Source organism: Dromiciops gliroides, chromosome 1, assembly GCF_019393635.1.
Source record: "Dromiciops gliroides isolate mDroGli1 chromosome 1, mDroGli1.pri, whole genome shotgun sequence".
NCBI lineage: Eukaryota > Metazoa > Chordata > Mammalia > Microbiotheria > Microbiotheriidae > Dromiciops > Dromiciops gliroides.
This window is the reverse complement of record NC_057861.1, coordinates 441921855-441934931: the sequence shown is the minus strand read 5'-3', so window position 1 is coordinate 441934931 and position 13077 is coordinate 441921855.

The window sequence follows — 13077 nt, the reverse complement described above, 5'->3', positions numbered from 1 at the left end:
TGATTCTGATATGTGGATGGGAGACACTTTGTTGGAAGAGAGCCTTTTAGGAGGTATTTTGTTTTACCAAATAAAATGCTTCTTTTTATAATCAACAAACAATAAGCAAAGTGGAATCTCATTCCCTACATCTTTTTGGCAGTTGTGAAATGGTAAAGATGTGGTCCATTGTATCACATCACTTACAAAAGACTGCTTGTTCCATAATAATGCTCTCATCAAGGCTGTCTTTGATGTGTATGTAGATAATTCCATACATACATTTTATATAGATAGGAAAGTGGGCTTATAGGCTAGTAATTGCTAATGATTTCTTGGTTTTCTTTCTTGGGCATTAATAAGGTCCATCATTCCTCTATGTCCTCATAGTTGTATTATCTCCAGCATGAGATCAGGTACATTTGATTCATTCTGATTGCTCTTCCCATTTTTGTTCTTGTGAGTATCATTTTTTGTCATATAAACATGTAATGTGTTTGTATAGTGGCTTGACAATCAACACCAAGGAAACAGAAGTCCTCTACCAGCAAGCACCACACCATCTATATGTGGAACTATTGATTACAACAAATAGAGAAATTTTGAATACTCTAAATAAATTCATCTCCTTTAGCAGAATACTTTCCAGTGTAAGAAAATAATGGGCTTTGCCAAGTCCCAAAGGCCCCAGCTGGGATTGATTTGGATTGATTGGATTGACTGAGAATTGACTGACTTAGCTGATTAACATACTTGAAGTTGACTTGATTGAAACCACATCTGCCTGACTCTGAAGAGGGTGTGTTCTCAGAGGCTGTGGACTTTGACCTCAACACAGGACCACCCTCAAGTCCAGTGAATCAATGGCCTTGAATGCTACCAGCGAATTAGCTTGGAGCAGTGTGTAGACACTGCCTCTCTTCCAGACCCACAGGGAGCTTCTGCTCTGACAGGCACAGGAACTTCCTAATTTTGGCTTGAGACTTGTAGGTGAAAGCAACTCTTTTTCTCTTCTCTCTCCCATAGATCCTAGCTAGGCTTTCCTATCTTTCTGACACAGGTGTTCTCTTTGTACTAATACCTGGCATATTTTAATAAATGCTTAATGCCCAAAACTGGTGCTAAAGCTTCTAATTTATAAGTAAACCTTAGCTAATTTTCCCTACACTTGGGACAGAAATAGGCGACCACACATTAGATTTTAAACGTCACACCAGGAATGTACATATAGATGAGGTTGACACATATATTGTCAGAGCTAGCTCAGTGCTTGGGAGTGTGGGAGAATAGAGGTATTAGGCTGCCTAATTAACTGAAGGGCTACAGAAATGTTGTGATGACTTCATTGTTGTATGCCTGTGAAACCTGGCCAGTCTACAAGCACCATGCCAGGAAACCGAATCATTTCCAATTGAATTTTCTTAGGAAGATTCTGAAGATAATATGGCAAGATAAGATACTAGACACTGAGGTCCTTTCTTGAGCTGACTTGCTAAGCACTCAAATTCTATTGCAGAGTGTGCAACTCTGATGGACTGACCACATTGTTCAAATGCCAAATGTATATTTATCTAAAAGTCTATTTTATGGAGAACTGGCACAAGGCAAATACTCACATGGAGGTCTCTCAAGGACACTCTCAAGTCTCTCTGAAGAACTTTTGTATGAATTGTGAGACATAGGAGACACTGGCCCAAGGTTAGCCAGATTGTCATGCCCCTATCAAAGAAGGTGCTGTGCTCTATGAGAAAAACGGAATAGCAATAACACAAAGGAAACATGAGATGCACAAATTTAAAGACACCTCCACCCCTAATGTTCAAATGGACTATTTGTGCCCAACCTGTGGTAGGGACTTCTGAGCTGTTTTTTTATTGGGCTGATCTGCCATAGATGAACACACGGTACCTTGACTTGAACATCATGATGTCATTGGTCCTTTTCAAGTACAAAGAAGAAACCAGAACAATGATGTTAAAGTCCAAGTGTGAAGGAAGTACAATCCTGAATGGTGAAGAGTTTGTTCCAAAAATATTTGCAGATCTTTTCCACTTTTTTCTTTCTTGTCCTCCTTTCATTTTCATCCTAAAATCCTTTGTCCCCAACTTCTAGATTTCAAAACAATGTATCCACACTGAGTACTTTCATTTCCCCTACCTCCCTTTTCAACTCCCCTTTTGTGGTCTTCCCCTCCTGCCCTGTTTCTTTTATTTGCATCCCCAGAGTTTAAGTACAGTGCCTGGGACACTTAATAAGTACTTAATAAATGTATGTTTCCTTTCTTCTTTCTACAGTTGGATCTCTTGCCAAGAGTTCTTTAAACAACTTTTACCTTCTACTGCCTGTTTCTGCTTTTTGAAGCAATGCTGCTCATAAAAATCCATCACCCATCTGTTTCATTTTATAATGAGTTTATATCCTGTTGCCTTTGGCCCCCATCTCTTTCTTGTTTGGCAGGTAAATCAAGTGTTTTCTGACTAAAGTGCTTTTTAGGCACTTTTGGTCTCCTTGTTATAGCAATCAATTTTCTTCCATTACATTTAATTATAAAATTATTATAATAGATGTTCGATGTCATTTCTACTGTTCACTCCCCAATTTTCAATATCAGTTACCAAGTTGAATAATTCAGGGTTGAGTTGTTTCAATTGTATGCTATGTCTTTTACCTCATTAATATGGTTTCCTCTAGATGTTTACTAATTCCAATCTCATGTAACAAAGATCACATGCCATAATTTACAATAATGATAGCTTACACTTAGGCAGTGCTTTACAAAGAGATTTACATCTTGTTCCATCTAATCCTTATAACCATCCTATGATGACTGAGGCTGAGGTTAAATTATTTTCCCCAGGGCCATGTAGTTAGTATCTGAAGCAGTATTTGAACTGAGGTCTTCCTGACTTTAGGTCTAATACTCTATCCACTAAATTACCTAGCTTTCTCTATTTTGGATACTTCACAGATAAATAAATATATGGCATTGGTTTAAAAACATGAAGTATATGTAAAAATTTTGCAATAGTTGTAGTTCCCATAGATGCCATCTGACCCTGTTAGAGAGCATAATCCATATGTTGTAATGCCTGTTTTCATTCTTTTCTCATTAAGAAATAGATGCCTGAAGTTCCCAACCAATGCCTTGCAATTACTCCTTTAGCTAATATTACCTATTTGATGATTAAATTTAATTAAAGGCACAGAGGGTCAGGCAGATCATAGTGCAGGTGTATTCCTTTCCTTGCTAAAAAGAATAAATGTTTCTTTTAGTTTAGTTATCTGTCTGGGGCACTAGAAGATAACTGAATTTTCCCTCACATCTGGATGTCTTTGTACTGATTAAATCTTCAATTCACTTTGCAACCCAAATTCCCAATTTCACAAAGGTATGAGACTCTTATTTATCTTCTGGTAATGACTTCTACATTACAGTATCTAGAAAAGCAGGGGAGACAGAGACAGAGAGAGAGAGAGAGAGAGAGAGAGAGAGAGAGAGAGAATGGAAAAGGGAAATAAATAAATTGAATGAACTTTTTCATTGACTTAAGCAACCCTGACCCTGGTGTACCATATGTCTTCCAAAAATAATGCATATGCATCTCAACCATGGGAAAGGATAATGAGGTTAAACAGGACCTTTCTTCTCCTGAGCCTCCTCACTCATCAGGGTTACATGAGTTTCTGTGAGTCATATTGAAACACTTATAGGCATGTAAGGGGAATACTCCATGAAGTGCACAAACCTGGCAAGCTCCGGAGATCAAGGTATTTCTAGAATAGGAACTGAAAGGGCAAGGAATGCCAGCCCAAGTGTTGTGCAACAAAAAATTTTAAAACCTCCAGCTTAGGCCCCTGACATGGTTCTACAATGTGGTCAGCAGAGTCTAAATCTCCCATAATGTCTCCTGGACAAATGGCCTCACACAGCACTAGGACTTAGCTCTGTACTCAGAAGATATTATCAACACAGTATCATTGTTTGCCAAATTTCTCTGGAGCCTGTTTTGTCAGAGAGGAGATAGAAACATGACATTCATTTTTCTTTTCTATATTCAACTCTCTTAAATCTCAAAACACTCCACATATCTGCCCAATTGATATTCCTAAAGTATGTCTGCCAATGTCATTCTTCTGTTCATGAAGCATCATGTTACCACCAAGATACTATACAAAATTCTCCATTTGGCATTTAAAACTCCTCACAACCTATATTTCCTGGATGATTTCATATTAGTTCCCCTCATTCATTGTATGTTCAAGCCAAATTGGCCTACTCCAGGTTTCTTTTATGAGACAATCCATCTCACTCCTCAATGACTCTGCACAGACTGTCCCTTATGCTTGGATTTTTCTCTTTCCTCTCCTGTTCTTCCTGGAACGCCTTTCTCTCTTTCAAAGGTTAGCTTACATTTGCCTCTTACAAAAGACTTTTCCTGATTCTCCTGATTCAAGTGTCTGTTACCGTCACTGTTCCCTAACATGTTCTGTCCCATCCCCAAAGTTATTTGAATTTATTTTGTACACTTAACATGTACTATTTTACATTTTCTGGGTACACATTGTTTTCTCTTGGGAGAATACAAATTCCTTGAGGTCAGGAGTGATTAAAATAAAGAAAATGTAGTAGGCTATTTCCTTTGGTAATATGGATATGCTCTTTTGTTTTGGGTTCCTGGTGGAAAAATGGAGGTTGAAAAATATGCTAATGATTTATTAGCATATTTATTATTAGAGGAGAATGGAGGAAGAAATTAAAGGACTGAAGACTCAAAGGAATAGTTTCAGATAGCGGTAAGAACAATGGAAAAGATGTCAGAAGATCTGCATGCACATCAAATTTCTGCTATTTACAGCCTTTGTGATGTGGCCAAACCACCTAACCACTTAGAACTTCATTTCTTTTATATAAAATAAGGACAGTAATACATATCTCACCTGCTGTACAGTGTTCATGAGTGTGGACCAAATGAGATAGTAGACATGAAATTTCTTTGTAAATTTTAAGGTGCTATAGAAATGTAAGGCAAGTTCTGTGTTTCTATGTTCTAAATTTCAATGGTCTCAAGTTCCCAAATCCAAATCCACAAGATTGAAGATCAGAGAAAATAAGTGAGAAAATCCATTAATCTTCATTAAGACTTCTTCAAAGTTCAACTTTATATTCAGGATGGTGGGTAAAACTGCAATGTTCTGAAAAGAAGTATAAAAACATTCCCTGCAAACCCCAAAAGCAAAGAGTGAAACAAAATACTTGAGAGAAATGAATACCTACTTGTAGCTGAGGAAAATGTCAATAGAAAGTCTTAATAGAGGAAGCAAAGAAAAAGGAGATGGAGTAAAATAAAAGAACATGGAAAGTACCATGTGCTAGGGAAGAGGGAAGGCAGAAAACAGTAAAAGTGGATCATCATCAGGCATATTAGAACAGGTGAAGTAAGTGAAAGAAGAGGGGAAAGTAGATGGACAAATTAAGATAGTCTAAGCAAAAGTGGCAGAGAGAGATTAATGAGAGAGGAGAAACAGAAACAGAAACAAAGAAAGAAGAGAAAGAGAGAAAGACAACAGAGACAGAGAAAGACAGCAGAGAGAGGGGGATTAGAAACTGAATGCTACCAATATCACTTGAAGAAGAGTTCTTAAGTTCATATATGAGAGTGAAAATAGACCTTAGAGATCAACTGGTCTGCGATTGTTTTGAAAAGAACTTTTGAGTTTAAGGGGCCCTAGACTTTCTTATTGTGGTAAAAAAAAATATGAAAGTTTTTTAACAGTCGGTTAGGATAACTGAAAGACGCCAGTTTTTTTTTTTTTTTAAGGACCACCCTTTCGGGGAAGAGACCAATGGCATGCGCTATGCACCCCAGTCCGCCTGCTGTGCACATCAGACTGCCTGTTAGGACTCCACTTCTGGGGTGCGAGCTTAAAAGGTAAGGAGAGAACGGAAGTGGGAGGTTTTTCCTGCTCTGCTGGTCTCCTGACTGCGCTGCACAGACGGTCTCTCTCTCCCCAAAGGTGACCTTCTCTTTTGGTGAGTTTTATACGGAATATAGACTAAGCTTAGACTTAAGACGATTTGTATTGTGTTTCTACTTTCCTATCCTTCTAATCAACATCACCTTGTGACTACCATACAATAAATGGTCTATCTAGAAAACCAAAAGCTTCTTCCATTTACTAGTCTGGGAGATAAATTAAGGGAAAGGTTAATTAGGGTAGATTTATGATCTAATATCCAATTTTAAATCTCACATTATGATTGAATGTTTCTGTTCTAGACACTGCCTGACCTTCTGTTCTTTGTCTGGACTCTGTTCTGTGATTGGAACTGTGAAAATATTTTAGCTAACTTGGGCCTAATTTGGCTGGGGTGTCTAATCTGGGGACTTTTGACTGGCTGGCTATCTGACTGCTATTAATTTCCTAAGCCAATCTGTTAGGGCCTTTTAAAAATTTCTCCACTCTGCTTTGCTCCCAAATTGATAAGCAAAAGATTAAGAAGCCTCTGCTGATTTAAGAGCAGAGGGTTTATTTATGAGATACAATTTAAAATTAAGAATACAGGAAAATAAAACATACAACCTGAGTGCTTTCCTGCCTGTCTCTCTGCTGCCACCACTTGTGCTTAATCTTTGCCACGCCCGCAACTTTCTTAGAGTCTCCGTACCAACTGATCTTCTTCTAGCATCCCCCCTTTCCATCTAACTTCCCTCTCTGCACTGCTGCTGGACCCTAAAAAGCCCCTTACTCTGTAAGGCTCCTTCCTCTCTCTGTCCTCCCCACTGCGTCTTCCCTATCCTCGCTCTTAGCTTTTTCTCCATCTCTGTCAGCCCCTCTCTTTACATAGCCTCAGTCTCCTCCTTGTACCATCTCCCCATCTCTCTTGTCAGCCCCCTTTTTATTAACCTTATCTCCCAGGTGAAACTCAGGGCTGGCCGCCCCCCAGGCTGGCTGAACCCCAGGTCTTCAGGAGCCCACAGCTGGGGCTGGACGAAGCAAACCCCAATGTCCCTGAGGGTTTTTGTGGGCCTTTCCACTGTGTGAACGGGGCCATGCCATGCCACACCTGGGGCTCGAGGTTTTCATCTGCGCAGTAGCCCCACTCAGAGGCCTCCCTGCAGCTGAAACGAAAGGGATGGGGCCCTAGCCCCTCTTACACAGAAAAAAAAAACAAACCCTGAGGGCCTAAGGCATTTTAATCTCAGCCCAAAGGCAGGGTCCCCAAATCACAATAAATTTCCACAGAACCCTTCCATTTATGACATCAGAGGTGGGAAACCAATCAGACATGATGAATTAGGGTTTAATACTTCCTTATAAGCCCTTTTCTGCTTCAGAAAATGATCCTCTTGGTGGAACTGACCCATCCGTCCCTGCACCAAACTGGTCTGGATCATTAATTCCCTTACTCTTCCTGCCATGACCTGAAGACTGTAACCTCAAGGATCCTGGCTATCTTGCTCCCTCTGTCTTACTAGTAACTAATCTAGATAAGGCTTTACACTTTCTTCCAATGTCCCCACATGCCCTCAGATATCTCGTATTAAGCTACAAGCCTTCCTTTGAGACTTAAAATACACCCATAATAAAGTCCTGTTGTTTTTGCATTAATGACAGGACTAATTCTTCTGTGAAGACCCCTTTAATATCAGTAACAGACTGACATGAATTGAAACATAATGACCCCATTGTAATGTTCCCCAAAATTGGTCATCCAGATTTTGCTTGAAGATCCCAAGTAAGGAATGACCACTACCTCCAAAAGACAGTGCCAATTCCATTGGGATCTTCACTAAGAAAAAGATTTTTTTTTTAATTAAAAGAAATGATCACATATAAAATAAGATTATTTGCTTTGATTGAAGTGTATTATTCCTTCAGATAAGATTAATGATGTATTGACAGGTATACCAAAATAAGAATATTTGTTGGTGTTTTTTTTTTTTTTAAATAAAAGGGTTTGAGAAATATAACATGTTCTAAGAAAAATAATGGCTCTGATGAAATTACTACTCAAAGGATTAAAGTAAATGAGTTACGGTAAATGCCCGGTATTTTCCCATAAAATTGTAAGTCTTATTATTTGATAGGGATTTGATTAAACTCATTCTTAGCAACTTCTGTTTAAGGCAAATTCTGGAACTAACTGTTCTCATTATACATGAAGGTTTGATTAGATCACAAATTGTTTCAAATTAAAATGTCACTCAACAAAACCATTTTTTAAAAACTATGAGACTATTTGATACTGAGGAGTTCTCCTACTTTGGGCCAAATGTCTTTCTAGTGTAAGGAAACATTTGATTAAAGCTTAGTACCATGAATCTATTTTAAGTGTTCAAAGTTAGCATAATATTCTCCATGCCAAATAATACATTCATGGAATGGAATTCTAACTGAACTTTCATCACAGTTATATTCCTTTGCCACTACTGTGATTTTTCAAATGAAATTTCCCTCTCTTCTTTTAGACAACTCTTTGGGTTCAGTGTTTTTAGGTTTAATGGCATTTTTTCATGGGAATAAATATAGTTATACCCAGAAATAAGGGTAGGTCTGTGACACAACAATAAATGAGGGCACATAAATTAATATACTTTTTGAAATATATGAACATATTTTTAGTGTCAGAAACTTTTGCTCTCCTGCCATAGCTATTTCCCTCGTATTAAGTCAAATCACATTTGTTACAATGAAAACCTAAGCAATTGTGGATAGTAAGACACAAAGGGAATGCTTTTCCATTGTGGAGAAATCACAATTTCTAAACCTTGTCTCAACCATACAAATACCTTATCCTGTCTCTGGATGTAGCTATAGTTTAATGTAGCCTATGAAAACTCTGCTGATCCTTATCCCAACCTCCAATCTCACAGCTGAGCTGGATATCCTGAGCTTGTTTATTACAGCCCCCACCCTGCACCACCACCACCCCTCCCCCTGATTCTGAGATAGCCTCTGAGGAATCAGTTTTATTTTCTAATGCAACTGGCTCAAAATCACATAGGAGTGCTTCTCCTCAAGAATATCAGATAGAAATAATTTTAGCTAGGCAGGCTTGAGAAATGGGTATTTATTAAGGTAGTATAATAACAGTTGGTATATATCATCACTCAAACATCTATGCACATTCTCCCACAAGTACACACAGAGTCCAGGGGAAAGTGGGCTCTAGTTTAGAGAGCACATATGGTAAAGGGTCAACTCCTAGCTCTTGGTTACTGTAAATTGTTTTCTGCTATTCATGCAATAATCAAGAAGTTTTTCTTAAGCATAATGAATCTGTCCAATTTGTACTTAGCTCCTAATGCAGACACTGTCACCAGCTATTTCAGGGATAAGTCATTTAGGACACTGATGGGGAAATGATAAGTCCAACATCCTTCACACACTTCAAAGGACCAGAATGTACTTCTCTCAGCAAAGGATTTGGGAGAAGGAGACCTAATTAAAGCCAAGGATTCTCCTTCCTATCAAATTGTTTCTCCTTTGAGATGTGCTGGAAAGCCAAGCTTGTTCGAGTTTCTAGAAATTCCTGCCATTCCAACTAAATCTAATCTTTTATACAGGACCCGGAGGATATAACAAAAAGCTCCCAGCCAACTGGAACAGACTTTGCCTGGTATCACTTTTTTGGTCAATAAATGGCTTTCAAAGACTTTTTGCACTTAGCTCAAGGTTCATGACTGAAATTGAATGGAAATCTTATTACCTACTTCAAATGGAAGTGGGAATCCATTACCCTACCCTTAATTCAGGTTTTTATTCTACTCCCCAATTAAGCATGTTTAGAATGCAAACATCTTGTTAGATCCAAGAGCAACTTCCTCTCCTAAGTCCCCTTTTCCCTAAAACTCAATGATCCTACTTTGTTTTCTATCACGAAATAAGTTATCTCCTTGGCATTTATTTCGCACAGATACTAATGCTGTCTCCATCACATCCTCCTGTCAATCCAACAAATACTTATTGAACAGCTACTTTCAATTCACTGTCCTAGGTACTGATCCTTACATGCATATGTGATCTATTGATGTGGGAAATCTGTCCAGTGGTGCAGATAACTATCCACTCATGTTTTCTCATCTAACCAGCCTTTTGTCCAACTTCTCCCATAAATCCTCTACAGCTGAAAGAAGATGGGCTAGCCAAAAAGAACGAGATAAGTCATAGAGTTGAAACTTAAGGATGTGGTGCTATTAGAGTCAATGAGGTAGAGACTATCAAAAAAGAAGGGGCAGTCCGTAGGGTCACATATCAGTGAGAAGTCTTTCAGTGGCATTATATGTTCACCAAAATGATAGTGTCATTAAAGGTAACCCTGTGGAATAGTTATGGAAGTTTGGGGAAGTCTCGTGTTTTACATTATTACCAACCTATCTATCACACTGCCAACAATCCAAGGGAAAAATATCCAGTTTCCACAAGAGACCATTCATAAAACTGCCTTCAATAAAATGTTTCTTGAATTGAAATGAATCAAATTGGTGAATAGATGGAGGAACATAGGCAAAGTCTTGGAAAAGAGCATGAGCCACACCTGCTATATAATTTAGCAACCAGAAGAATTTCCAGAGCTAAGAGGAAGGGAGGATGCATATATAGACGCACTCCCCACCTCTATCCCCAGGGCCATAGTGTTGTTGCCTTCTTGTATGATAATTCTCATAGTGTCATAAATCTTGATCTGGAAGTGATCTCAGAAGACATCTAATGCAATGATCTTATTTTACAGGTGGGGAGACTAAGGAGATAAAATGACTAGCACATGGTCACACAGGTAGGAAATGTCAGAGACAGTATTTGAATCCAGGTCCTCTGATTCCAGTGACAATCATTTCCCTACTATATCAAATTGTTTCTCTTGAACAGACCAGTTATCAGCCAGGATACACAATAATGATTATGATGATACGTGCCATCTATATAGAGTTTAAAAATTTTCAAAGTGTTTTTACCAATATCTCATTTGATTTTCACAATGACCTAGGGAAGTAAGTGCTATTATTATCCCCATTTTACAGATGAGGAAACTGAGACAGACTGAGATTTAGTGATTTGCTCAGTCACACAGGTAGTAAGTGTCTAAGGTCAGATATGAACTCAGGTCTTCCTGATTCCAGGTCCAGTGATTTATTCACTATGTCATCTTGCTGCCTATCCATCAAAAGATGCTCATTGCCACCAATGGCTTGGGCCCCTCATTCTGGTATGTCAGGGTGAATTAAGCACAACATGTCAGATAGTCATAATTTACAATGGCTCTGGAAAATGTGGAATGTCTCCTTACACATCATATATTTGTCTAGGGATTTCATACCCACTTATCAATGTATGAGTCTATTTCTTGCAAGCCTCTACAACAAGTCCTAGAATATTATCTATACTGTGTCTATATTCTTTGTGTCTAGTAGATACCTGCCATCTGTGTTCACCTGTAGAAAAGGGTAAGGAATCTGGGTACCAGCCAGAACCGGACCAAGCTGCTACAAAGGCAAGATAAATTTAAGGCTACCAGGGACCTTAAGGGCAGTAATAAAAACCTGGCTACAAAAGCCACTGCTCTATGAAGAATTAAGACATATTTCTCAAGTCTGCCTTTAATGTCTACTGTGTAGATTCCACACCAGTGAGGTGAGCAGTCCACTGACAGTCACTAGCATATATCTAGCTGCCAAGGAATTCTCTTGTTCCTGACCACCTGCTCTGTTAATGAGAGGGAAAGCCTCACAGTGGTGGACTTCAGCTATGTTCCATGTCAGATGAACCTGAGGACTCTTCATCAAGTGATTTCAACAGGAGTTTGACATTTGAGTAACTCCTTTGAGCTGATATAAATAGTAGCCACAGCAGAGAACTTTAGATGTATGTTTGTCTGATTGGTAGGATCAACCACCCAGGGGGTTCAGCCCACCTACCTTTGTATAGAAGAGACATATGAGTTCCTGACACTACCAATGAAATTCTCAGGGAGTCATATACATTATACACAAGAGTGAACAGAGGTGGAAGCTGAAGATTGTGTGAGTTCATGAGTCACTCTGGTTCAGTCTAGTTCAACAATAATATCTCCTTCTGCTGTAGAGTCAACCCCTCTTTCCCCAAGAGTGATCTCTCTGGCTTCCTCAGAGTCACAATAGTTAATATATTATCTACAATGCTGGATTGTATTCAGGGAAACATGAATTCCAATCCTACTATGATCCTGATTAGCCATTACTAAGAAATCAACTAGCCTCTATGAGCCCATTTCTGCATCTGTAATGTAGGCTTAATAATAGTACCCACTTCACAAGATTATTGTGAGAATCAGATGAGATGATGTTTGTGAAGTGGTTGACAAACTTAAAGGTGTTATGGCTGATACTGAGAGTCAGGTAAGTATCCTGGCGGATAGAGTGCTGGACCTAGAGTCAAGATGGGTTTAAATTCCATCTCAGACACTTAGGAGTTCTGGCAATTTTCTCATCTGTAAAGTAGAGATGATAACCTTACTTCTTAGGTTGTCATGAAGATCAAATGAGGATAGATAGATTAGATAGGTAGGTAGATAGATGATAGATGATAGATAAATGATAGAGACAGAGATGGATGTAAGTATGTAGCATACTTTTTAAATCTTAAGGCTCAATATAAATATTATTGTTGTTGTTGTTATTACATGTAATATAGAAACTGATAAATGAGGGCTCAATCCTTGCTCATGTGTGGATTTCCCCTTCCTAGTGGGCTATACAGAGCTTGTGTAATAATCTTTGTCTGCTGTTAATTTAACATGTGAAACTTTAGAACCTGGTTTGGGAGATGATGACTCTGAGTCAGCACTGACCATGAAAAGCCTTCTGGTTGGCTCTAGCTATTCACAGGTTTTCTGGTTCCCTATTCCCTATCCTGTTGTGTGTCCATTCTTGCCTCTTATATATGAGCTTATAGCAGGGGTCATAGACTTGGACACCTTCTCCAAACCACCTTTATTTCCCAGAATAATAACCATCTTATGTGCCTTGAGTGAGGCTCACACTATCTGTCATGATTTCACCTATATCAATTAAACATCACTTCCACTGCTGTCCCAGGCATAGCACTGATGTTCCCTTT